The 23,991-nt window shown below is 36.2% G+C and overlaps 1 protein-coding gene and 1 pseudogene across 4 annotated transcripts in view; both read right to left on the bottom strand.

The window, feature by feature from the left end:
• Positions 1 to 23,991, bottom strand: part of RFX7 (regulatory factor X7) — a 134,035-nt gene that overhangs the window by 105,408 nt on the left and 4,636 nt on the right. The window contains exon 2 of one of the 4 annotated variants that reach the window (XM_053889040.1): positions 19,457 to 19,604. The exons of the other annotated variants lie outside the window; for them this stretch is intronic. The gene's annotated coding sequence lies outside the window, so the exon portion shown is untranslated. The remainder of the gene's footprint in view (positions 1 to 19,456; positions 19,605 to 23,991) is intronic. 4 annotated transcript variants of the gene reach the window in all.
• LOC109262943 (40S ribosomal protein SA-like) lies at positions 11,156 to 19,447 on the bottom strand (annotated as a pseudogene).

Genomic DNA, 23,991 nt, shown 5'->3' with positions numbered 1-23,991 from the left:
ACACTGAAGCTCCAATATGTGGCACAAATACATATTTGGGATTTTACATCTTTTTGACGAACTGGCTCTTTTATCATCATGAAATGATTCTCTTTATCACTGGTAATAACCTTTGTCTTGAAGACTTCTTTGTCTGGTATTATTAGAGCCACACAAGCTTTCTTATGATTAGTATTTGTGTACTATGTCTTTTTCCTTCCTTTTACATTTAGTCTGTATCTTTATACTTAAAGTACATCTCCTGTAGACAGTATATAATGTAGTATTACATTTTTATCTGAAAAATGTATCTGTATTTTATCTGAAAAATCTGACTTGTAACTTGTAGTGTTCAGCACATTTACATTTAAGGTAAATATTATTATGGTAGGCTTTGTTTCATCTAGTATTTTTTAGTATTCCATTTCATTGCTTATATTGACTTTTTAGCCATACCACTCTGTTTAGTGATTGCTTTAGGGATTTGTCATATACAGTCTTAATCTTTAACAGTCTACCTTCAGTCAATACTGTATATTTTCATCTTATAACAATGCAATTCACGCTATCTTGCTACTATACTGTTTTTTTATTTGTACATATTATAAACCTACAATACATTAACATTTTAAAATATTTATTTATTTTTGAGACAGAGAGGGAGAGAGGGCACAAGCAGGGGAAGGGCAGAGAGAGAGGGGAAGACACAGAATCTGAAGCGAGTTCCAGGCCCCAAGCTGACAGTGACCCTGATATAACCCATGAACCAGAACCCACAAACTGTGAGATCATGACCTGAGCTGAAGTCGGACGCTTAACCACCTGAGCCACCCAGGCGCCCCAATGTTAACTTTTTAAAAGGGGCACCCACCTTTTATATAGTTTTCATAAAAAAGAAACAAGAAAAAAATGTCATTTATACAAAGACCAATTCTGGCTCTCTTCAATTCCTTCATTTAGAGCTGACAAGTATGTTTCTGACTAGTATGTCTCCTTTAGCCTGAACTTTAGTATTATTCGTTGTGAAGTCTCATGGTGAAGAGTTCCCTTAGCTTTTGCTAAATAAGAATGTATTTATTTTGCCTCCATTGCTGAGAGTTATTTTTGATGGATTTATAATTTCAGGTTGGTAACTTCTTTCTTTCGTAACTTTAAAAAAGATAATCCATTGTCTTCTAGTCTCTATTATTTCTTATGAAAAGTATAATTATTATTATGATGATGATTATTATTCCCTTATGCAAAATACAATGTGTCTTCCCCCCACCACCAGTCGCTTCTAAAATGTTCTCTTTAAGTTTCATTTTCAGCAATTTGACTTAATGTGTTAGTATGGTTTTGTTTACTGTGCTTGCAGTCTGTTGACCTCCACAAGTCTGTAAAATGTATTGTCCAAATTTTAGTCAAATTTGGAAATCTTTCAACTAACACAGCTTTAAACATTTTTCTGCTGCAATCTCTCTTCTCTTTCTGAAACTCCATTTACACGTATGTCCTACCACTCAATATTAGCATGGCTCTCTGAGGCTTATTCTCCCCCACCCTGAAGTTTTCTTCTGGCAGTTTTCAATATGCCATCATACATAACCCTCAAATATTTCATTCCAGGTAGTGAATTTTTCCGTTTCAGATTTTCCATTTGATTCTTATTTAGATTTCCACTTCTGTTGAGATTCTCGATCTGGGCAGGGATAATGCCCATCTTATCAGAAACAATTTAAAATACCTGTCAACTAATTCTGTATCTTTCATCCCTGACTCTGTTCCAATTGTCTTTTTCTTCAAAAGAGGAGTTGCATTTTCCCACTTCTTCATATGGTTAGTAATTTCTTATATAGCTGGAAATTGTTGGTACTATGATGAGTCTCTGGAGTTCCTTCAAAGTGTGTTTTGTTCTGGCATAATGTTAATCTATGGGCAGTTCAACCTGATACTTTGAGGGTTAGTTTTAGACTGTTAGGATGGGTCTAAAATAGCTCCTCCTTGGGGCGCCTGGGTGGCTCAGTGGGTTAAGTATCCAACTTTGGCTCAGGTCAAGATCTCATGGTCCATGAGTTCAAGCCCCATGTTGGGCTGTCAGTTCAGAGCTTGGAGCCTGCATCGGATTCTGTCTCCCTCTCTCTCTGCCACTCCCCCACTGACATTCTGTATCTCAAAAAATGAATAAACGTTCAAAAAAAAAATTTTTTTTAATAAATAAATAAATAAATAAATAAATAAATAAATAAATAAATAAAATAGCTCCTCCTCTATGAGTAAAGTAACCTTGGTCCTAAAGTATACAACTTTCTGGGGTGTCCACTAATGCTCAAGGTGCCCAACTAGCTCCTTCCAATCTGGCTGGCCAAAATTCTGTGTGACCTCTAGAATCTTTTCTTGACTTACAGGCCCCAGTAGTTTGTTCTCTGAAAAGAGACCTGCCCTGCATATGTGGAGTTCAGTATTCAGCCAAAGAATCCAAGGACCCTGTGGAGATTTCTAAAGCTCCTTCTCCAAATAGCTCCCTCCTTTCCAACACCCAGCCTCACAAATTCCAGGTGCTTCAGCAGCCACACACTCCAATCACTGTTTTCTCCAATGCACTAAATCTCTGGTCTCTCTATGAGCTCTCCTGTACTGAGCTTCAGTTTGGAAAGCCAGAGTGAGCTTACCTCTTGGGTTTTCCTTCTCTCAAGGATCACTGTCCTATGCTCTGCTATCTAATGCTAAGAAAACCTCAGTTGCTACATGTATTTTATCCAGTTTTATGGTTGATTATGGAGACAGGATAAATCCAATACTCATTACCCCATTATGGCAGGATCTGGAAGTTAAGATATATCAAAATTAATTTTTAAGTACTTTTTAAGATTATATTAACATATTAAAAAATTGATGAATATAAAAATGAAAAAAAACAAAACAAAACAACCCAAGACCACATCCAGCAAAGAATTTCTGCTAAATTCTACTGTGTTTTCTTCTAACTACATTCATACATTTGTACATACCCATGTGTGAAAGATCTTTTTTAAATTAGGGTGAAACTAGTTTATTTTTCCTTTTCCATTTAACACTGCATGGTGGGCATTTTCCCAAGTCCTTATACATTAACTGAAAACAGAATCTTTTATGGCTATATAAAAATCTTGATAGTAATTTATAATTAATAATAAGCATTCTCTTACTGTTGAACATTTAGGTCACACCATTATAAATGAAGGCTTTGTCTTCAAATATCCACATGACTCACTCTATAATTCAGGTCTTTATTCAAATACTACCTTGGTGAGGGTTCCATGACAAACCTATTTAAAACTGTAATCCTCTCCCGGACATACAACTCGGTCTTTTTCCTGCTTTGCTTTTCTTCGGAGAATTTACCACTATGTCACATAGCATATATATTTTTAATTTTATGCTAATTATGTCTCCCTCCACTACAATGCAAGCTTTATGAAAGCAGACCTTTTTGATTAATTTGTTTACTGCCAGACTACTTGCCTAATATTAAGCACTTAATATTAGGTGAATAAACGAATGATTATAATGAATGAATACTGAGAGAGACACCATACAATATGATTTAAGTGAGGCCAAAACAAACAAAAAAATTACTTATAGGAGAAAAAGAAAGAAACATATGTTTCATACAGATGGTGGAAAGAAGTTATTTTGTTTTTTAAGTTTTCTATTTTTAATACCCTTTGCTTTTATGATATAGAAAATAAATGTTCTTTTTTAAAAAGATGGTGCATTAAGATTATATATCAAACGAGAAGAAATGTATATGGATAGAAATGGACTAAAACATCTTTCTGACTCGTGATTCAAACTGTGACAAATCATTATTTAAAACCAACACAAGACTATAAATATTTGCTAACATAGCACTGTGGGAGATACAAAGATGAGTAAGACGTGGCTGCTACCCATCAGGGGCTCAACATCAACTGGGAAAGACATACACAGTAGAAAAAACAGTACGTGCAAACTATGATAAGTGCTGTACTGAAAGTACAAGGTAAAATGGGTTGACAAGACACTGGAAGGAATATAATAAACTGGGGTGACCTAATCATGGTCTTGAAACTTGTCTTCAAATATGCAAAGGGAAGAGGTAAGCATTACTGCTAAAAGGTAAGCCAAAGCCAAAGGGAAAAGATAGACGACTATACCCCAGACCTTTAAGAGAACATTATATCCTCTAAAACACCTATCAGGCAAGGGGTGCAAGGCAAGGATACCCTTCAGGGATGGGCAAAAACCCTAAACGTGTGATACAGCTGGACCTAATACAGGTAAGATGTGGCGGGTCATGTAGTGAAATGGAACAAGTTTGAGGCATTCACATCATAATTTTTGTAAAATTTTATAAAAAGCACTGTGCTAGTCCATGGATGTCAGAGAAAGGAGGGCAGAGAAGATAAGCTGGAAAGTCAAGCTGGAAACGAATTAGGAAGTGTTTAGACTTAATCTGTATGCGATTTTACAAGAAATGTTTTTAAAAGTAAATTGTTTATTTCAGAAAAAAATGTAAAATTATTTTGAAAATTATCCATATCATCAATCCCAACATTACTGAAAGACACGATTTTGGTGTGTTTTTATTCTATTTTCTTTTTCTAAAATTAGAGTTGTGTGTGCAGGTGCATGCAGTGTGTATGTTTGCCTGTATGAAACTGTGTGACTATACCGTAATTTTTGTCTCCCGCTCATGTTCTACCAAAAGTATTTATGTAATGACATACTCTCTTTAAAAATTTTTAATGGCAGTGTAACCATAAAAATTTTATTCTGTTCTGATTGGTCTTTTAATGTGGACTTAAAGGTATAGGTAAGAAAGTTAATACCTAAAGGTGTTTTTGTTTTTCATTTTAAGTAGTAAAATCTCGTTTGTATTGAGATGTTTTCTACTACTTCCAAGAGAAAAAAATCTTCCCCTCTGACAAAAGTTCATTTCTATCTTGTTCTAGTTTTTTTTTTTAATCATCTCACCTTTTTTTTCACTGAACCATTTATTCATCTGTAATTGTTCTCATGACTTGCTGTTGAGGCTCTAAATTTATTACCCCCTCATTCAAACAGCTAAGCAAATGCACTAATACCATCTCTTCAATAATCCTCCTGCTGGTTTTGTGATGACCCTTGTATCATATGTTTGCATTAAAATTAAAATAGATTATGATTTTAAGTTTTAAAAAAGAACATGAATGACAGTAGCAAACAAGATTTTATTATTTAAGATTACTGAATGTAACAGTATTATATTTGGAATTCAAGGGATGAGCAACCATACAAAACAGCCAAAATACACTAGTCCAAAATATAAAGTTTTGTTTTGTTTTTCAATCTGCCACAATCACTCCAAAGCCCATTCATCTCTTTAAGTCATCACAAAGATTAAACACGTGTAACATGAGCTACATAATCAAGCAGCAAATACACTGTAGCACTGGCATCCTCTAAAACTGACTTTTCTAGCTGGTTGTGAGTATAGTCCCTAACAGCTCACTGTCTTCATCCAGGAAAGCAGTTTTCTGAGCAACATCTAAGTTCTTCACACTGGGCTGCCAATGCTGGAATACACATTCCAAGTTACTTTTAAAAAGTGAATTTAAACAACGCTGTATTATTCAAATAAAGTAAGACAAAAGCCGTACTTCTTTCCAAACAGGGTGAAACTTTAGTGAATTCACAACATTTTACAACTCACTTCAGGAGTTAGGAATCCTAAAGTGTCCTTTTAGCATCATTCCTCCCCATCTTCAACTGGTTGGAATTATATCTGGAGACCAAAGCAACCAAGCAATCAGCCTAGCACAACCTTTCCTTCTGTTAAACTTGCCTGTTGACTCACACCTTCCCTACAGTACATTATTAAATGATTTTACATAATCTTTTTCATAGCAAAGGCTCATTATATCTTTTCTTAAACAACCTCGTTAGGTTTTCAAACAACCTGATAAAGAAATATAAACCTTAGGGGCGCCTGGGTGGTGCAGTCGGTTAAGCGTCCGACTTCAGCCAGGTCACGATCTCGCGGTCCGTGAGTTCGAGCCCCGCATCAGGCTCTGGGCTGATGGCTCGGAGCCTGGAGCCTGTTTCCGATTCTGTGTCTCCCTCTCTCTCTGCCCCTCCCCCGTTCATGCTCTGTCTCTCTGTCCCAAAAATAAAATAAAAAACGTTGAAAAAAAAAAATTAAAAAAAAATATATAAACCTGTCAACTTCTCAGATTCTAAATGTAAGAAAAGCAGACATAAAATTTTAACAAATTACCTAGGTAAATTTTTTTCTTTTATATTGAGGACAGGAAGGCAGTGAAAAAAAGGTAAAAGGTGGAAAGGATAAGAACAAGAGCAAACAACAACAACAACAAAAAAGATGGAGAAAAAATTCAGAGAGACAAACTAGGAGATTCTGAATTATCTGCTATAAACATCTTGTATTCTATTAACATGAGTGCTGTAAGGAAATACTTCTCTTCCCAATTTACTGGAAGTTAGTGGTGTCTTGCGTTAGACTGGATGATCCACATTTAATACAAGTTTAAAGACGTACATGTAATAGACCAATGCAGAGAGTGGTCTAAATGACTAGAAGGAGAGGTGAGAAAGTGATGATTAACTATAAAGATTAGGACAAGTGTAGCCATCCAACATAGTTATCCAGAGAGAAGTCACCTAGGGAAGTACAGAAAGCAAGGAATAGCTTTAGGGTCACTAACAGATGTTATATGCCAGCTTCAGAGGCAGAACTGGAGAAAAAAGACAAAAGGTGATAAAGGAACTGAGAAAGAAAACCTGGACTTAAATGGGCTAGAGGCAAAGATGGAGCAAGAAAGTAATTCAGAGAGAAAACTATTAATAAGTACTTTGTTAAGATGTGCCGCTTAACACAACAAAAGTGTGACTCTGATGTAATGTACCCACTAGTATTCAAGCGTATACCCAAAGTTTTCCTTATCATGATGATATATATATATATATACATATATATATATATGTAATGTAACATATAGTTTTGCATATACTGTATGTCCCTCCAGAGAGGAAGAACGTAAAAACAAAGCTGCAGCCCCAAAGAAAAGTGACACCTAACACAGGGATTGGAGTAGAAGTGGTAACCACCAGCCAAAGAACAAAAGAGAACTTTCTTTCTGTCTGGAAGTTCTTCTTATCTGTTTAATGTAGGAGAAACATTTTAGAGATCTGTGTTTTGTTGTTTAAAAACTTTAAAAATCCCCTAGGAGCAAGAAATAAAATACTCTCCAAGAAAACAGAAGTGATCAGAAAGATTTTTTTAAAGAACTGAGATAGACATAAAAAAAATACAAGTAGTTAATCTTGAATTCTCTGGAAATATATTGCCTTCAAGAAAGAAATCACATCACCCAAAATTAAGCCTTAAGGATCACAGCTAAGTGAATAGGTTGTCAATATGCCAGACTTCTTCATACTTTGTTTTCAACAAGAAGTCAGGCTATACTAATGTGATATGTCATAATTTCCAGAGGTTAAAAAAGTGTGGCAGCAATACCACAAAGCTGTTTTTCTCCTCCCCTATATCACCAGTGAAAAACTGTAAAGAATTTTAACGAATCTCTAGTAAGCATACTGAACACTTCTTTTCAATAAAGAAGCACACAACATATACCAGTAAAACCCATCATACAAGGAGAAAAGGTGAATTTCAGAAAAATGCTTTATGCTTAAAGCTAAAAACAAAACAAAACAAAACAAAAACCCCAACAACTTGAGATTATACATACTAATTTAAATTCTGATATAATTTCTCTTTGGTAATGCTGTCTACGTTAATAAATTATACATTCAAAAAGGTCATCTATAAACAAAAATTTACAATAAGCTATCCTTTTATACTGCTGGAAATGGTGTATAAAGATTTTTACTGGTAAAAACACTGAAGTTTGCTATTTTTATTTATAACTTTTACTATACTTAGTAACTTATAACTTAAACACACGAGGGGGTGGACAGTGTGACATGGGAGGAAGAATAGCACGAAAATCTGCACCAGACTTCCAAATGACATCTAAAAGAAGTTCGGTAGTTATGGAGTTTGCTCATGCATTCACTCATCCTGTACTAGAGAAATAATCTCTAAATGAGAGAGCTATAATTCCTGTCTTTGTGGTGTTGATATTGCAACAGAGGAGACTATAAAATTATACAATTATTTTATTAGAATTGGAATGTGTGGTAACAAGAATTAGAACCCAGTAGGGGAGTGATTTAAGGACCTCACTATGTCAAAGATTCAGGAAAGACTCCTTCCTTTTGTACTTGAGTGGAGCTCTGACGGATATGTAGAAATTTACTTAAGGTGGGGAAGACTGGTGGTTAGGGTTCCGAGAGTATGGATTAGGCAAAAGGACAGCAAGTGAGGGAATGCAGGAAAACAAAACTAATTAGAGATCCCAAAATGGCATTCTAGTCTATTAAAAATAGTACCTAAATGCAATCATTTAAACAAGAGTTTGAGACTTCAAAAATAGTAACATACCAAACTGCACTGCAAAAGAAAACCATCAGTAATAGTAATAAGGCTACTGGACTGTTATAATGATAATCATTTGTAAGTTCTTTAAAACAGTATCTCTACTGTTAATACATAGTTTCATTTTAGTTATTTAAAATAACTGAGTTATATGTAAAATGTTCTATAGTCTAATTCTCACCTTTTACTAATTTAGTTAGGTCATTTATTCTAAATTCCTGATGCCTCATTATATTCAATAGATACATTATGAACATTTAGTCTCTCTGATGGCACATTTAAAAAATTTTAGTAACAGCACCTATGATACTGTACTTAATATGGAAGCATGTCCTTATAAGCAAAAAACCTAATATATAGCATAATTTTTTGTTATTATTACAGCTCTACTTAAAGAAAATGGTAACAGTTACATTTATAATTACAAAAGTACTCTTTAAAATCGTTTGGAAAACAGAAGTATAAAGAAAATGAAATCATTCACAGCTAACTCCAACACCCTGAGACCACCACTTACTAATATTTTTAAATAATTTTAAATATTTTTAGTAATTTTTAAATAATACTTCATCTTTTACACACCTACACATACGTGCACACACACCTCTAGTGTAAAATGTCGGTAACCCAGCCTTTGCCCCTCTATAGTTTCTTCTCCACACAGCAGCCCAGGGAGCCTAAAACACCAGTAAGGTCATGTCACACCTCTGCTCAGAGACTTCCAATGGCTCCCACCTCACCCAGAAGTTTTAGAAGCACCTAAGTTTTAGTGCTTACTAGACCTGCAAGGCCCTACACAAATCTACCCCTCTTTTACTTACGACCTCATTGCTATACTCTAGCATACTCTCACCACTCTGGCCACTTGGCCTCCTTGCCACAGCTTTCTCACCTTCACATTTGCTGTTCCCTCTGCCTGGATAACTCTTCCCTCAAATATCATCACGGTTTTCCTCTGTCACAATACAGGTAATACAGTTAAGAATAAAAAGTAATCATAGTAACATATGGTGTTTTAAAGTGAAAAAGTTCTTTGAATTTACTGTGGTTAAAGAGTAACAGCCAACATATATCAAGTTCTTACCATGTGCCAGATTCTATACCAAAGTGTTTTATATGACTTATCTCATTTAATCTTCACCACTCTGTACAAGGTAAGCACTATTACTATTTCCACTTTACTGATAAAGGAAACAACTTCTAAAAGTTATGGGGACCTGAGCAGCAAACCCAGGCAACTAATTTCAGAATGCATTATGACACATCACTAAAGTGAGCTTCCTCTTTGTGATTCTCATTATTTCTTGCTTTAAAACTTTTAAATATGTTTTTCTTTAAATGAAAGTTTTTATGCTGGACAGAGAAATTTTCTAACCATCTTAAAGAAAATTAATTTAGTAAAGTAGTATCTCACTGGTTCGAAATACATTACAGAAAAAAGTAACAGCTCACATGTTATGCTCTATAATTACAAATATAAAAAGTTGAAATGTCAGAAAATAATGTGTGCCATAGGAAGACTCAAGTATTTGACCAGCTATGATGAAGCTTAAGGTAATACTGAGACCTTTTTTTTTTTTTTTTTTTTTTTTTAGCAGTAAGCCTCTATACAGAAGAAAGTTCTTTAGCATGTCTAAAGTAATATAAAGATTGGTCCACAAAGGATAAAGACAAGGAAAGACCATAAAGAAAAAGCACAGAGCAATTACAACTTCATTTTTGAGTTTCTACAAATCAATGTTCTACTGTTAAGTCCATCAACATGTAAAACAAAAATACTATCTTGAATGCTCCTACTGCCTTCAAACCTTCAGAAATGATTAGATAAATACCTTTCCATTTCTAATCAATTCAGTCAATATAGTTCACTTTTCAAATGCTTTAAAAAACATCAAAACATCCTAAAATTAAATCATTGCAATTACTGCACAACTTTGAAAGTACACTAAAAACCACTGAATTGTATGCTAATGCAGGTAAATTTAGTGGTATGTAAATTATCTCATTACAACAGTTTAGGGGCACGTGGGTGGCTCAGTCAGTTAAGCATCCGACTTCATCTCAGGTCATGATCTCACAGTTCATGAGCCTGCTTTGGATTCTGCATCTCCCTCTCTCTCTCTACTCTCTCTCTGCTCACACTGTGTCTCTCAAAAAATAAACAAACAAACATTTAAAAAATTAGAATGTACATAAAAAATGTTCACTAAATTACTCATAAAATTAATTCTAAACAGGAAATTAAATACTTTATACACAAAACTGGACACAAAATGGCCATTTTAGAAGATGTGGAGAAAATGGAACCCTTAGGCATTGTTGGTGGGAATGCAAACTGGTGCAGCCACTGTGGAAAACAGTTATGGAGGTTCCTCAAAAAGCTAAAAATAAAACTACCCTACACTCCACCAATCACACTATTTATCCAAAGAATATAAAAACACTAAATCAGGGGCGCCTGGGTGGCGCAGTCGGTTAAGCGTCCGACTTCAGCCAGGTCACGATCTCGCGGTCCGTGAGTTCGAGCCCCGCGTCAGGCTCTGGGCTGATGGCTCGGAGCCTGGAGCCTGTTTCAGATTCTGTGTCTCCCTCTCTCTCTGCCCCTCCCCCGTTCATGCTCTGTCTCTCTCTGTCCCAAAAATAAATAAAAAACGTTGAAAAAAAAAAATTAAAAAAAAAAAAAACACTAAATCAAAGAGATGCATGCATCCCTATGTTTACAGCAGCATTATCTACAGTAGCCATGATATGGAAGCAGCCCAAGAGTCCATCGACTAATGAATAGGTAAAGAAGATGTGGTGTATATATACGATGGAATATTATTCAGCCATAAAAAAGAATGAAATCTTGCCATGTGCAATGACATGGATAGAGCTAGAGAGTATAACACTTATTAGTGAAATAAGTCAGAGAAAGACAAATGTCCTATGATTTCATTCATATATGGAATTTAAGAAACAAATGAGCAAAGGTTAAAAAAGAGAAAGAGAGAGACAAACCAAGAAATGGACTCTTGAGAACAAACTGATGGTTACCAGGGGGTTGGTGGGTGAGGGGATGGGTTAAACAGGTGATGGGGAGTAAGGAGCGCACTTGTGATGAGAACTGGGTGATGTATGGAATTGTTCAACCACGTATTTTACATCTGAAACTATTATATTGTATGTTAACGAGCTAGAATTAAAATAAAAACGTTAAACAAAAACATGGCCATTTTCCCTTTAGATCTTTATAATTTAAGTACCTTATCATTTACATGTAACTTTCAGGTTCTCAAATTTAGCGTTACAACATATTGGTGAAGCATGTTACAAGTAATTGGTTACTAAATAATAAAGTACCAAAGTCAGTGAAAGGTATACTTGTAAACAACATAAGGTTGTCTTGATTTTTTTCCCCCAACTTTTAGAAACCTTTTATTTTCCATCAACCTTATTTCTTTGTGGAAGAGCAGCTTAAGACCACTCAGTAGTTGTTCATACACATTCAGTGGCCTGAGCTGTGGAAGCTGCAGCCCTGTCTTCCGTGGTGGGCAAGTGTTCCAGTCTTCAGTAGGGAACTGCTAACGGAGCACAGAGGGCATCTGCACACCTTTAGACCAGTCTGCGACTTCAGGTTGAGTAGCAGTCAACTCAGGAGCTGGAGCAGTCCATTCACCCTGAAATTCCTCCTTTGTCATAACATTTTCAGCAGTGGCCTGCTCTTCCTTTTCAATCTCTTCAGGATCTCTGTAGAAGAAGAAATCAGTCATGACCTCCCATGGGTGTTCACGGGAAATGGTGCCATGCACGCACAGAAATTCTGGGGCCAGCGTCCACCACCCCAGACACAGTGAGTGGGTTCCTTTCTTGTTGCAAGGGATGACAATATCCATGTAGCAAAGAGGAGAGTCTGTGTCACACAGAGCAATGGTAGGCAGGTTAACATAAGACGTTTCACTCAGAGGCTGGTGGTCAACCCTGGAATCAGTAACCACCAGAAGTCTTGGTTGCAGAAGGATACCTGGATCTGGCTAGTGAAGGTTCCAGGAGTGAAGTGGCCAGCAACAGAAGTGGCTCCAGGGGTGGCAGCAAACTTCAGCACAGCTAACTGGCCAGTATTCCTGGATGACAGAGCACTGACATCAGTGGGGTTTCCAAAGGCAACAATGGCAGGAGTGCCTACAGAAGCTTCTCCCAAGTTCTCTTCAGATTTATGATATAGATGTCATCATTTTTCCTTTTGGAAAGTCAAGGTTGGTGCCACTTAAGTGGGTACCTGCTACAAGGAATTTCAATTTGTAAGTCAAGGTTGGAATTTGGAAGTTCAATTTGGAAGTCAAGGTTGCGGCCACTTAAGTGGGTTCCTGCTACAAGGAATTTCAGGGCATCTTCCTCCTTCATTTGCAGACTATCAAGGGCTCTGGACATCATGGAAGCTTTTTTTAAAGTTATGAGGGGAACCCAGAACACTGGTTGGACCCCTCTCTGGGCAGCACAGAAAGGCAGTTGTTCTGGTTTTTTAATCTACTGTAACAGTCTCTTTTAACTGGTGTATTTTGAACATGCACAGTTGAAGTGATTATTGATACAGTTGGATTAATATGTACCATATTTTAATGATTTACTATTCATTGCTCTTTTTCTTTGTTTTTTATTTTTTTGTCTTCTCTATTTCTGACTTCTCTGGTTTTATGTGAACACCTTATATGATTCTATTTTCTTTACTCTTTTGGCATGTCAATTACACTTCCTTTCAAAATCTTTTTAGTGGTTTGCAATATACTTTTATGACTAATCCAAGTACACTTTGAAAACACTATACCACTTTAGTTACTACAAGTACTTTCTAAAACTATTCCCAATTCCTCTCTCCTGTTCCTTATGACATTGTTGTCATTCATTTATTCATAAGGTATAATCACCAAATACATTATTTTGAACAAACTATTATCTGTTAGATCGATTAAATGTAAGAAAAATGAAAGCTTCCATCTTCATTTATTCCTTTTCACTCCTTTATGTAGATCTAAATCTTTGACCTATATCATTTTCTCTTCCTTTGAAGAACTTGTAACATCTCTTGCAAAGCAGGTCTACTAGTTACATATTCCCTCAATTTTGGTTTGTCTGAAAAAGATCTTATTTCTCCTTTACTTCTGAAGGATACAGACACAGAATTCACCAGATACAAAGTTGGTGGTTTTCTTCTTTTAACTCTAAATACTTTACTCTCTCCTTGCTTGCTTGATTTCTGAAGAGAAGTCTGATAAAATTCTTATCCTTGTTCCTCTATAAGTAAGGTGGTTATTTCTCTCTGGCTTCTTTCAAGATTTTATCTTTGTCTTTAATTTTCTGCAGACTGAATGCAATGTACCTAGGGATAGATTTTTGTTGTTTATTCTGCTTAGTATCTCTGAGCTTCCTGGATCTGTAGTTTAGGGTCTTTAATTTTTGGAAAATTCTCACCCATTATACTTCAAACACTTCTGGTTTCTTTCTCTCTTCTCCTTCTGATATCCCAATTGTGCTTATGATACACCTTTTGTAATTGTCCCACAGTTCTTGGATACTCTGTTCCATCTTTTTCACTTCTTTTCTCGGTGCATTTTAGTTGTGGGAGTTTCTATCGATGTATCTTCATGTTCACTGATTCTTTCCTCAGTTATGGCCAGTCTACTGTATAGGCCCAATGAAGGCATTCTTCATTTGTTACAGTGTTTTTGATTTCTGGCATTTCCTTTGGATTATTTCTTAGAGTTTCCATCTTTGTGCTCACATTACTTATCCATTCTTGCATGATGTCTACTTTTTCCATTAGAGCACTTAGCATATTAATCATAATTTTAAATCCATAGGATAATAATCCCCAAATCTGTGTCATATCTGAAACTGGTTTACCCCTTCATATTGTGGGTTGTTTTTGTTTGTTTTTGTTTCTTTTTTGTTTTTATGTTTGTGTTTATTTTTGCCTTTGAGCATGCCTTGTAATCTTTTCTTGAAAACCAGATATACTGTTGGGTAAAAGCAACTCTAGTCAACAGGTCTTTAGAGTAAAGTTTTGTATTTATCTACTAGGATTTGGGCTGTTTAACTGTTTGCTGTAGGTGTGGTGTCTAAAGCTAAAATTTTTTCTAATGTCCTTGCTTTTGTCTCCCATGTTCTCTTTGGGAATCCCTAAAGACTCTTTAAAAAAGGTGTGAGGCTTACTCTTGTTTTAGATGCAATCCTGTTATTATACAGGAGCCCTACTGACATGGTGGTAAAGCTGGAGAGAGGCATTCTATTGTCCTATAATTAGGTCTCAGTATTTTAGTGAGCCTATGTTGGATACTTCCCTTTCCCCGGGTCAAGAAAGCTTTGGTAAAGCCCCTGTTAGTTAGGCTCTAGTAAAATATTTTCCCTTGAAACAGGCCTGTTAAAAATAATAGAGAGCTCTGGGTATATTTCAAAATGACTACTTTTCTCCTCCTCCTTCCCTGACCCTTCCTATAAACTCCCCACCCACTGAAGCCCTCCCTCACTATGCAAGCAGTAAAAGATTTTTCTCTGATCCTCACAGGGAGAACCTGGTAGGTCTCCTGGAAAGTATGGGGATACCAGTCTAACACTGGGGCTCCTCTGTTTTCAACACCCAAGCTAGGCCACCCAGAGCCTCTAGCATTTAATCCATCAGTTAAGTTTAAAGTGTTCCTACCTATAGTGGCTTCAGTTGTGGGGCTTCTACTCCTGGGCTGCTGCCACCCATCAGCTTTGATTCTCTATCTGCCAGTCTCCAGTTTTGCAAGCAGCAGTTTGCCCTGAATTTGCCTCAATTCTCTGACGCATCTAAGAAGAGCTGCTGATTCTGTTTGTTCAGCTTTTTTTCTTCTTGTGATGACAGAAGTGAGGACTTCCAGCTCTTTATGTGTCATACCAAAAACGTTAAGTCAATATACTTTATTATCATAAGAGCTAAGGTAGGACTATCTCTGGAATATAACTCTTACTTATTTGCATTTTAATATGCTTTACACATAATCCTGGGTTTACCTAAGGGAGAATTATAAGACAATAATAAGCAGGTGACTATCATCCATCGTTAGTCAATAAAAGAGAGTGAAGACTGAGAACCACTATTGCAGTTTGGGATACAGAGGTCCACAAACTGCTGCCCAAGGGCCAAATCCTGCCAGCAATGGAACAAATCTAGCCATTCATTCATTTATATACTTGCATATGTATTGTCTGTAGCTACTTTCCTGATAACAATGCAGAGTAAAGTAGTTGCAACAGAAACCCTATGTCCTACAAAGCCAAAAATATTTACCATCTGGCCCTTCAAAGTAAGAGCTTGCTGGCCCTGGGTTATACATGTGATCTCTGCTATTTTGTATGTCTGTCTGTCTTTTCATTGTTGACCAGGCAGAGTGCAATGATGACCATGCACTATCTATTTTTAATGTTTATTCATGGAGTCATCCATCAATTCATTTAATATACAATTGCTGAGATTAAAGAATCAGTTTAGTGGACTTTTTTGGCAACACAGTGTAAATAATATTATAACAATTACACTCAAATACTATGAAAAATTAAAGGAGTTATTAACTCTACTTGGGGTACTCAAAGTTTGAAAGATTAAAATTTTGCCACAGAGGACTCTGGCTTACTACTGTTTATTAGAAGATATATCCTCTAAGCAAGTGATTCTCAAACTTCTGTATTAGAATCATCTGAAGGGCTAATAAAACAAAAGTTGCTGGTTACACCCCCAGAGTTTCTATTCCTGTAAATCTGAGGGAGCAACCCCAAAATTTACATTTCTAACATGTTCCAAGGTGATACTAGTATGATGCTAATATAAAGAACGGTTGCTCTAACAAACCAAGTAGCCTCATATAAATACAATTTTAAAGCTAAAAGTGTACCTTATTTTTTAAATGTTTATTTATTTTTGAGAGAGAGAGACAGAGAGAGAGACAGAGAGTGAGCAGGGGAGGGGCAGAGAGAGAGGGAGACACAGAATCCAAAGCAGGATCCAGGCTGTGAGTTGTCAGCACAGAGCCGAACATGGGGCTCGAACCCATGAACTGCAAGATCATGACCTAAGCCAAAGTTGGGAAGCCTAATGACTGAGTGAGCCAGTTGCCTCTTAAAGGGTCTTTCAAAGATAAACTAGTTGTTGTACCTCTCTGAAATAAAGAGTATCAGACTAAAAAAAAAAACCAAAAAGTCTCTGACGTCAGATAAATAGAAAGGTCCAATAGACTATAACCTGTTTTATAAATGTGAAACACTTTGGGCCCTCAGAATTGCTCTCCTATTTTAGTTATTCCCTCGCTACTTCCCCAATAAATCCATCTTCCTCAGTTATTTGCCCTAACTCATAGGGTTCATTTGCCGTCTTCAGGCTGTGGCCATGACTCAACAAGTTACCCTAGCTTTGGGTCTTGGCTCCAGAGGTAAGTGGGTTAAATCCTCCACTAGAACCCAACTTTCAAGAAGTTATCTCCAGGTTAATGTTAAGGGGTTCTTCAAAATTCCAACTTCACCTGTTAGGAACGAGGCTGGAACACAAGTAGCTGATTAGCCCACAAAACCCTAACTAAAATACTACTGTATACTCATAAAAGATTACTAAACTATGTAGTAGTCATTTGCTCAGTATTTTAAAATTTTTTTAAAAGTTTATTTATTGAGAGAGAGAAAGAGAGCAGGAAAATGAGTGGGAAAGGGGCAGAGGGGGAAAGGATCCCAAGCAGGCTCTGTGCTGTCAGCGGATTAATTCCACAAACCGTGAGATCGTGACCTGAGCCAAAATCAAGAGTCAGATGCTTAACCAACTGAGCCACCTAGTCGCCCCTGCTCAGTATTTTTAAAATGAAGGACACAATGGCTCTTACTTGGGAGGTATATTATTTTTTAATTTAGACATATACTGAAAAATATTTGATTAGTAGTACTGAAACACTAAATAAAAGATTACTTCAGTTTCACCAATGCAAATTAAAAAAAAAATCTATTGCTGTAAGTCCTCAATTGTGTAAAATGCAGCTTGAGTTTAATAACTTATTTGAGCAGAAAATTACCACATCAAATGTGTAAAATACAGAAACATTAATATGTAGAAAAAAATCAAGTGCCTCTAAGAATGTAGTAGACAAAAATAGTATTCACTAGTACCTACTGCTGAATGAGAAATAGATGCAAAAGGTGTTGCCCCTAGCTTCAAAGAACTTGCTGTTGATTAAACATCACAGGACAAAAATTAAAGTGATTACATGCTTAATTGTACAAACATCAATATACAGTGTGAGGTCAAGAAAAGGTCAACATGGACTAGAGTAGCTAAAGAATGTTTTATTGTATGATGATTTGAGCTAGTATGATGATTTGAGTTATGACTTTAAAAATGGTTAAAATGTGATTAAGTAGGATTTGGATACAGGCAAGTAGAGATTCCAGAAAAGATACAAAGCAGGAATAAAAGGAGGACCACAAAATATAAGGCAGACACTGAAGTGCTAGCCGGACAGAAGTTCAACGCCGAAGAGCAGAAAGAAATCAGCCTGGACTGACTGCATGGGGCCAGATTATACAGGCCTTTGAACCTGACAGCAATTTTTGGTATGATGTGGTGGGCAACATGAAATTATTATAGGTTATTAGAAGGAGACTACACGGAAAAGGATATTTTTGAAGACTTATTTTGGCAGCAATATATAGCATAGTTCAGAGAGGGGAAAGGCCAGAGGCAGAGGCAACTATGGTGCCATTGTAACAATCCAGGAATGAGATGGTAAAGCACTGGACTGTGGTCCTGGCAGGGGAAATCTAGGGAGTAGAAGATAGGGAGAAATGTTAAGTGACCCTGTGAACTTGGCAATCTTAAAATATTGGGCATAACGATAAGAGAGAAAAATATGAAACCAATATTACTAGCCTGACAGAATGAAGAACAGGTGGCATCTACTACCCAAAGAGGTAAAATAGTTAGAAATGAAAGCAAACTGAGGTAGCAAACACTATGGCACAGATTACTGTGAAAATGCCAAGTTTACAAAGACAGTGGTTGCTAGCTACCTGTACTCTAGCAAATGAATCAGTAGATGTGATTAGAGTTGTCTGATCAGTCCATCTATTTGTGACTTTATCAAACAAGTGAACAGAGAAAAAAATGGATGGTTGAGAAATAAGTGCCTGGATATTCACCATTAAAGGGCATCTAGAGGAAAGAAGCAGGAAAACTAAAATGTTAGTCAGAAGTAAGGTCCATGAAAACAAAGATCTTGCATCTTTGTCCATGGAATCCCCAATGCCTGGCAGAGTAGCTGACACAAAGGCAGCTCTCAAAAAGGAATGAATGATAATTCCCAAACTACAAAGGAATCATATTAAAAACTAGAGCTGAAGACACGATAAAAGATAAAGACTGAAAACAAAGGCCACTGAGTTGGCAAGAAGAACAGGAAGCCAGACTGCAAGAGTCAAAAAGGACAAGAGCAGAGAGAAGATCTAATGGAGTGAGGGTGGTGAGCTGATGGACAGACGGCAACCAAAGGGAAGAGCAGCAGGGTAGACAAAAAGCATTATTTTACTTGTTTGGGTATTTTTCTAAATCAAAAATTATACTTGCTCATTCAAGAAATTTTCAAGAATATATAAAGGCGGGGGGGGGGGGAAGCATACATTTGTTCCACCATCTAAGTGCAAAACAGTTAACAGTTTTAAAATGTATGTTCACTTATTCCTCCAAATATATAAGTGGGCTTACAAATCAAACAACAGGATTATAAATGAGGGACTGAAGGGGAGGGAAAGGAGTAAGGAAAATAGTAAAACCAGGGATGAGACTAGCTAGCAATGGTTACCACGTTTCTTAAATCTTTTCTTAGTGGTCAAAAAAACCTGCATTTTTCTGCTTTATTTTTTATTATTGAGTAAGGATTTTTGCACTGTTAACTGTTTATATTATTATTCTTATAAAATGAGTATTTGCATTCTTCATTCACTTACCTAATGACTTTTTTTCTTAGACTATGAATGAGCTCTTTAGGTCACTGAAAGATCAACTCTTTGTTTTACTGCAAAAACTTTTCTCCAAGGTTGTTTGCTGCTGCTTTAAGGAAGTCATAAGCATGTATAAAGTCACAGGAAAAGCAGCCTGTGGAAAAGAACAGTTTGATGATGCTGACAGAAAGGGTATGTATTAGAACAAATTCCCTAAATATATGAAAAGGGATGAATCCAAAGGGGAAAACAAATTTCATCTGATAATGGAAAAGTACACAGATACAGATGCTAAGACACAGGATCCAAAATACGAGCTAAGTGAGGTATACAGAGGATCCCACATATAGTTGTATTCTGATCCTCTTCACGAAGTGGCCATTATTCAAAGAGAGTCAACTCAGGGTACTAACAGAGCAGTTCCTGGTCCTCTGCCCCAGTTCTCAACACGCCCATCCTTTCCTTCTCTATTATTACTTTATTTTTTTCTTCTACCTTTGCACATTAAAATTTAGATGAGAGAACTGTGATTGGTGGAAACCCCACTCCCCAGGTAAGCAAATTTTGACCTAAGCTATCTTCCCCTAATTATTCTCATTACTGGTAAGGTTTACTGCCATCAACAACTGTGACTCTAATTCCTGCTAGTGGGATATTAAGTTGTATTTGGATCAATAGTCCATCCCTTGATTTTTAAGGTCACCATCAGATGGTTATGGTCACCATCCTGAATTTTGCCAATAAGAGTATTATATCTTACTGAATCCCTCTGAATCTAACTCTCTATTTTTTAATTTAATTGATTATAGCACACCATCGCTGCATTTAACAAAATCTTACTTTTGTTAAATTCAATTAATGACGCATGCAACTACCACAAAGGGGTGAATGTTTTAAATGAGGAGTAGTGTCTTGTTACTTTTTAATCCTTCTGACTATATATAATATACATTAAAATAAAGGTATACTGTATTCAGTTTTCCTTAACCACCTGATTCTGTAAATTCAAGACTAGTTTTTGACCTTCTCACTTCTCTGAAAACTTGTATGTACAGAATTTGGCCAAACACTGGTTGTTAATATCTCCTGCTTCAGAAAAAGGAATCATGTATTTAATAATATCACAGTAACATTTTAGATCATAGACTGCTTACATACATATGCAATTAATAGATCTAATAACTGCAATCAAATTAGTGAAGTGATTCACTTAAATTAACTGAAGCATCTTGTTCAAATAGATTTCCCAGATTCCCAGAAGCACCAACTTTACTTCAAGCAAGAGGTCAATGAAGTGACACTCTTATCCAATTAAATTTTTAAAATTCCATATATACTGCAAAAACAATGGTAAGTACTTGGCTACCCCATATAAATAAAATATTTTACTGTCATAAATTATTTATTATGCAGTGACTGCTTTGTTTTAGGTATATATTCAGTCTCTGAATTCCTATGAACCTTACGTACTAGAAAATGAGAATGTTTCATTTAAATTCAGTAAAAATTCACTACATTGGGATCATCTCAGGTAAGTCCAGTCTAAATCACTGAAAAAAGTTAATTCACACAACTGAGATCATTGTTCCCCGAGAGTTGAGAAAAATTTCATGGAAACAATAGACATGAATCGAACCTTAAAGTTAGTAGACCCTTGTATCAGAAGAAAAAAGAAAGGTTTTTAAAGTAGCAGGTAAAGAGACCAGCACAGGCATACAAAGAGAAACACGATAATAAAAGCAAAGAAAAAGGGTTAGTGCAAACTGCAGTCACCACTTAACAGAGTAATCCCCTGTTCTCATCTTGTAGCTACTTGACAGTACAAGGTGATCAAAGTAGAAAAGCCACAGAAAAATAAAAAGAATACAAGTACAGAAAGAAAAACACAAACCCAAGTGCTCTCGATGCTTGGTTTGTATCTTAAAATGAGGCCTCATAAATTCCAACACCACAGCCCTAGAGACTCATACCCTCCCCCTCCAAGATAACCAATAGTTCACATTGATCCCCATGCTCTTGGTAGGTATCAGTAATCAATCAGATTTAGCATGTAAATTCAAATCAATTTGTTAATCCTGTGTTGGAATTAGTGTAAAGGTATCCTTTGCTATCTGAACCCTTGCTATCCAAGCTCAGACTATGAATGGGTTCAGTTAAAAAAAAAAAAAAAAAAAAAAAAAATTTTTTTTTTTTTTTTTTTTTTAAGACAAAGCTATTTGGAAGAGATGGTATTTCACACCATATGGACTCTTGCCTTCCAAAATTCCAAGACATAACAGATTGGAATCTGTCACTCTGACCTCTCGCTCTATGAATTCAGAAACCAGAGACTCAAAGAGCAAGTAATATCTTCATGTTTTCAGTTTGTTTTAAGATATGAGGAATATAAAACCTCACCTCCCACACAACTTTTCATAATATATAGAGAAGCTATTGTAATAGATGTCTGAAAATGGTATTATGCATAATTAACCAAACCTCATTGTCTTCTATTTCCTCTTATAAATAGGAGGTATTAGAGCCCACTATCAGAAAAAAGTAAATGTCTCAAGAAAGAAAAATTAAATGTTTTAAAGTTTTTATTCACATGGGTTAAGGTTAAGTGTTAACTCTCTTATTAATCTCATAGCCAGCGCACAGTGCATTAAGGCCTCAGAGCTTATTGTTCCTTATTTATTAACTTGCCCAGGACAGGAAGATCCTTCCTCCTTTTGGTCGATGCTATTCATCTTTAACCTGAAGTCTTAGAATCCTCAATAAAGCAGAAGAGAAAGCAAGTAAATACACACAGGCTGGTGGAAAAAGAGGCACTGGTTTAGTTTGGGCAGAGATATGGAGTAACCATCTTACTGTCTTGTTCTTTACACTTATAAAGAACACTGTCACAATAACACATTAAAAAGTCTACCCTAGGGGTGCCTGGGTGGCTCAGTTGGTTGAACCTCTGATTCTTGATCTCGGCTCAGGTCATGATCTTAAGCTTTTTAAGATCGAGACCTGTATCGGGCTCTGCACTGAGAGCGTGAAGCCTGCTTGGGATTCTCTCTCTCCCTCTCTCTCTGCCCCTGCCCCACTTGCACTGTCTCTCTCTCAAAATAAATAAATAAACATAAAAAAGTCTATGTTAGGTGAAGAGGAGAAGTAGTGAAGCTCCACCCTATACTAAATAATTCTGAAAACACACCTTTCTTATCTACATAACCAAACCACTACTGCCTTAAAATGTTACACTATTACTACAGGAAAAAGTTCCTATGTGAGGTGCTTTTAAGTACTGAGCACTTCTTTATAATTATAAGCAAAACAAAATGAGCACACAAATAGTCCCCATAGTGCAATCTCTCAATTAGTAAACTCCCCAACAACAGGGATTACTGCACAGACTTACATATTTCTGCACAATCAACAACGGCTCTTAGAATACTTTAAATGTAATACATGCTCAATAAATATTTGCAGACAGAATCTCACATAACAGAACTCTTGCATAAGGTAACAAAAAGTGAATAACACCTTCAGATAGTCCTGGGCTAACACCCAAGAAACACTGACAAATCCTAACAATTCGTCCATTGAAAATGTTCTGTTGATTGCCTATGATTAGTTAATTCTGTTAGTCTTTCACTGTGCTTATGGTATGTTTTATTATTCCTGTCAATATTAATTTAGTAACACAGTCATAGAAAGTTAAGCTAAAGGAACTTGCAAGGTCATCTAGTATAAACCTTTCATTTTACAGACAAGGAAATGAAGGTCTACTTTTCTCACAATCAACACTTTGGCACTTGTCACCTCTTTCCCTGGTTCCCTAACTAAATAAAAGAGACATTTTATTGCACTTTTTTGCTTAGGTTAACATTACAAGTGAAGGCACATTCCTCAAATGCCAGTCTCTAGCATAGTATGTTGTATATAGCAGGTACTCAGTCAGGTGAGTACTTACACACTGTTCTTGCTCAGTGTTCAAATTTCAGTAAATGACAATGCTCATTTTAATTATTTTCATTTGTACAATTTTTGTGTGCAACAATTGTCTTTCTAATATAAAAAGTGATCTGACACAAGTTTTTACTCAAAGCATTATCATTCATAACATAAAATACTTCTGTCTTTTCTACCACGGTGAAGCTCATTTTCCCCAATAATACCAAAACTAATAGTGAGGCAGAAACCAAATCAGTTTTGCACATAACATTCAAGACACATCCCCGTAGGGAGATCGAATTGGTAAATTATACACACACACACACACACACACACATCCATTACCTAAGAGCTAAACATTAGGCCAGGGGCTTGAAACTGCTTTACTTGCCTTCCTGGTCAATAGGGAAAACAATTTTATCAGTTTCAAATCACAGAGAACAAGGAACTGCCTTCTTTCTGAAGTCACAAACTGTTGGGATGCAACCATCACAGCTAGTCTCAATACAGGACAAGCCCCATGTTCAACCAACTATTCAATACTATATGAAAGCCAGGTAATGTACTAGTCAGTCTCTAATTTTAAAGCAAAATGAAGATCAAGGACTTAAGGTTAC

This window comes from Panthera pardus, unplaced genomic scaffold (assembly GCF_024362965.1).
Source record: "Panthera pardus isolate Hobbes unplaced genomic scaffold, ASM2436296v1 HiC_scaffold_24, whole genome shotgun sequence".
Lineage (NCBI taxonomy): Eukaryota > Metazoa > Chordata > Mammalia > Carnivora > Felidae > Panthera > Panthera pardus.
Note: the sequence above shows the minus strand (reverse complement) of the source record. Positions and strands in the feature narration are given on the sequence as shown.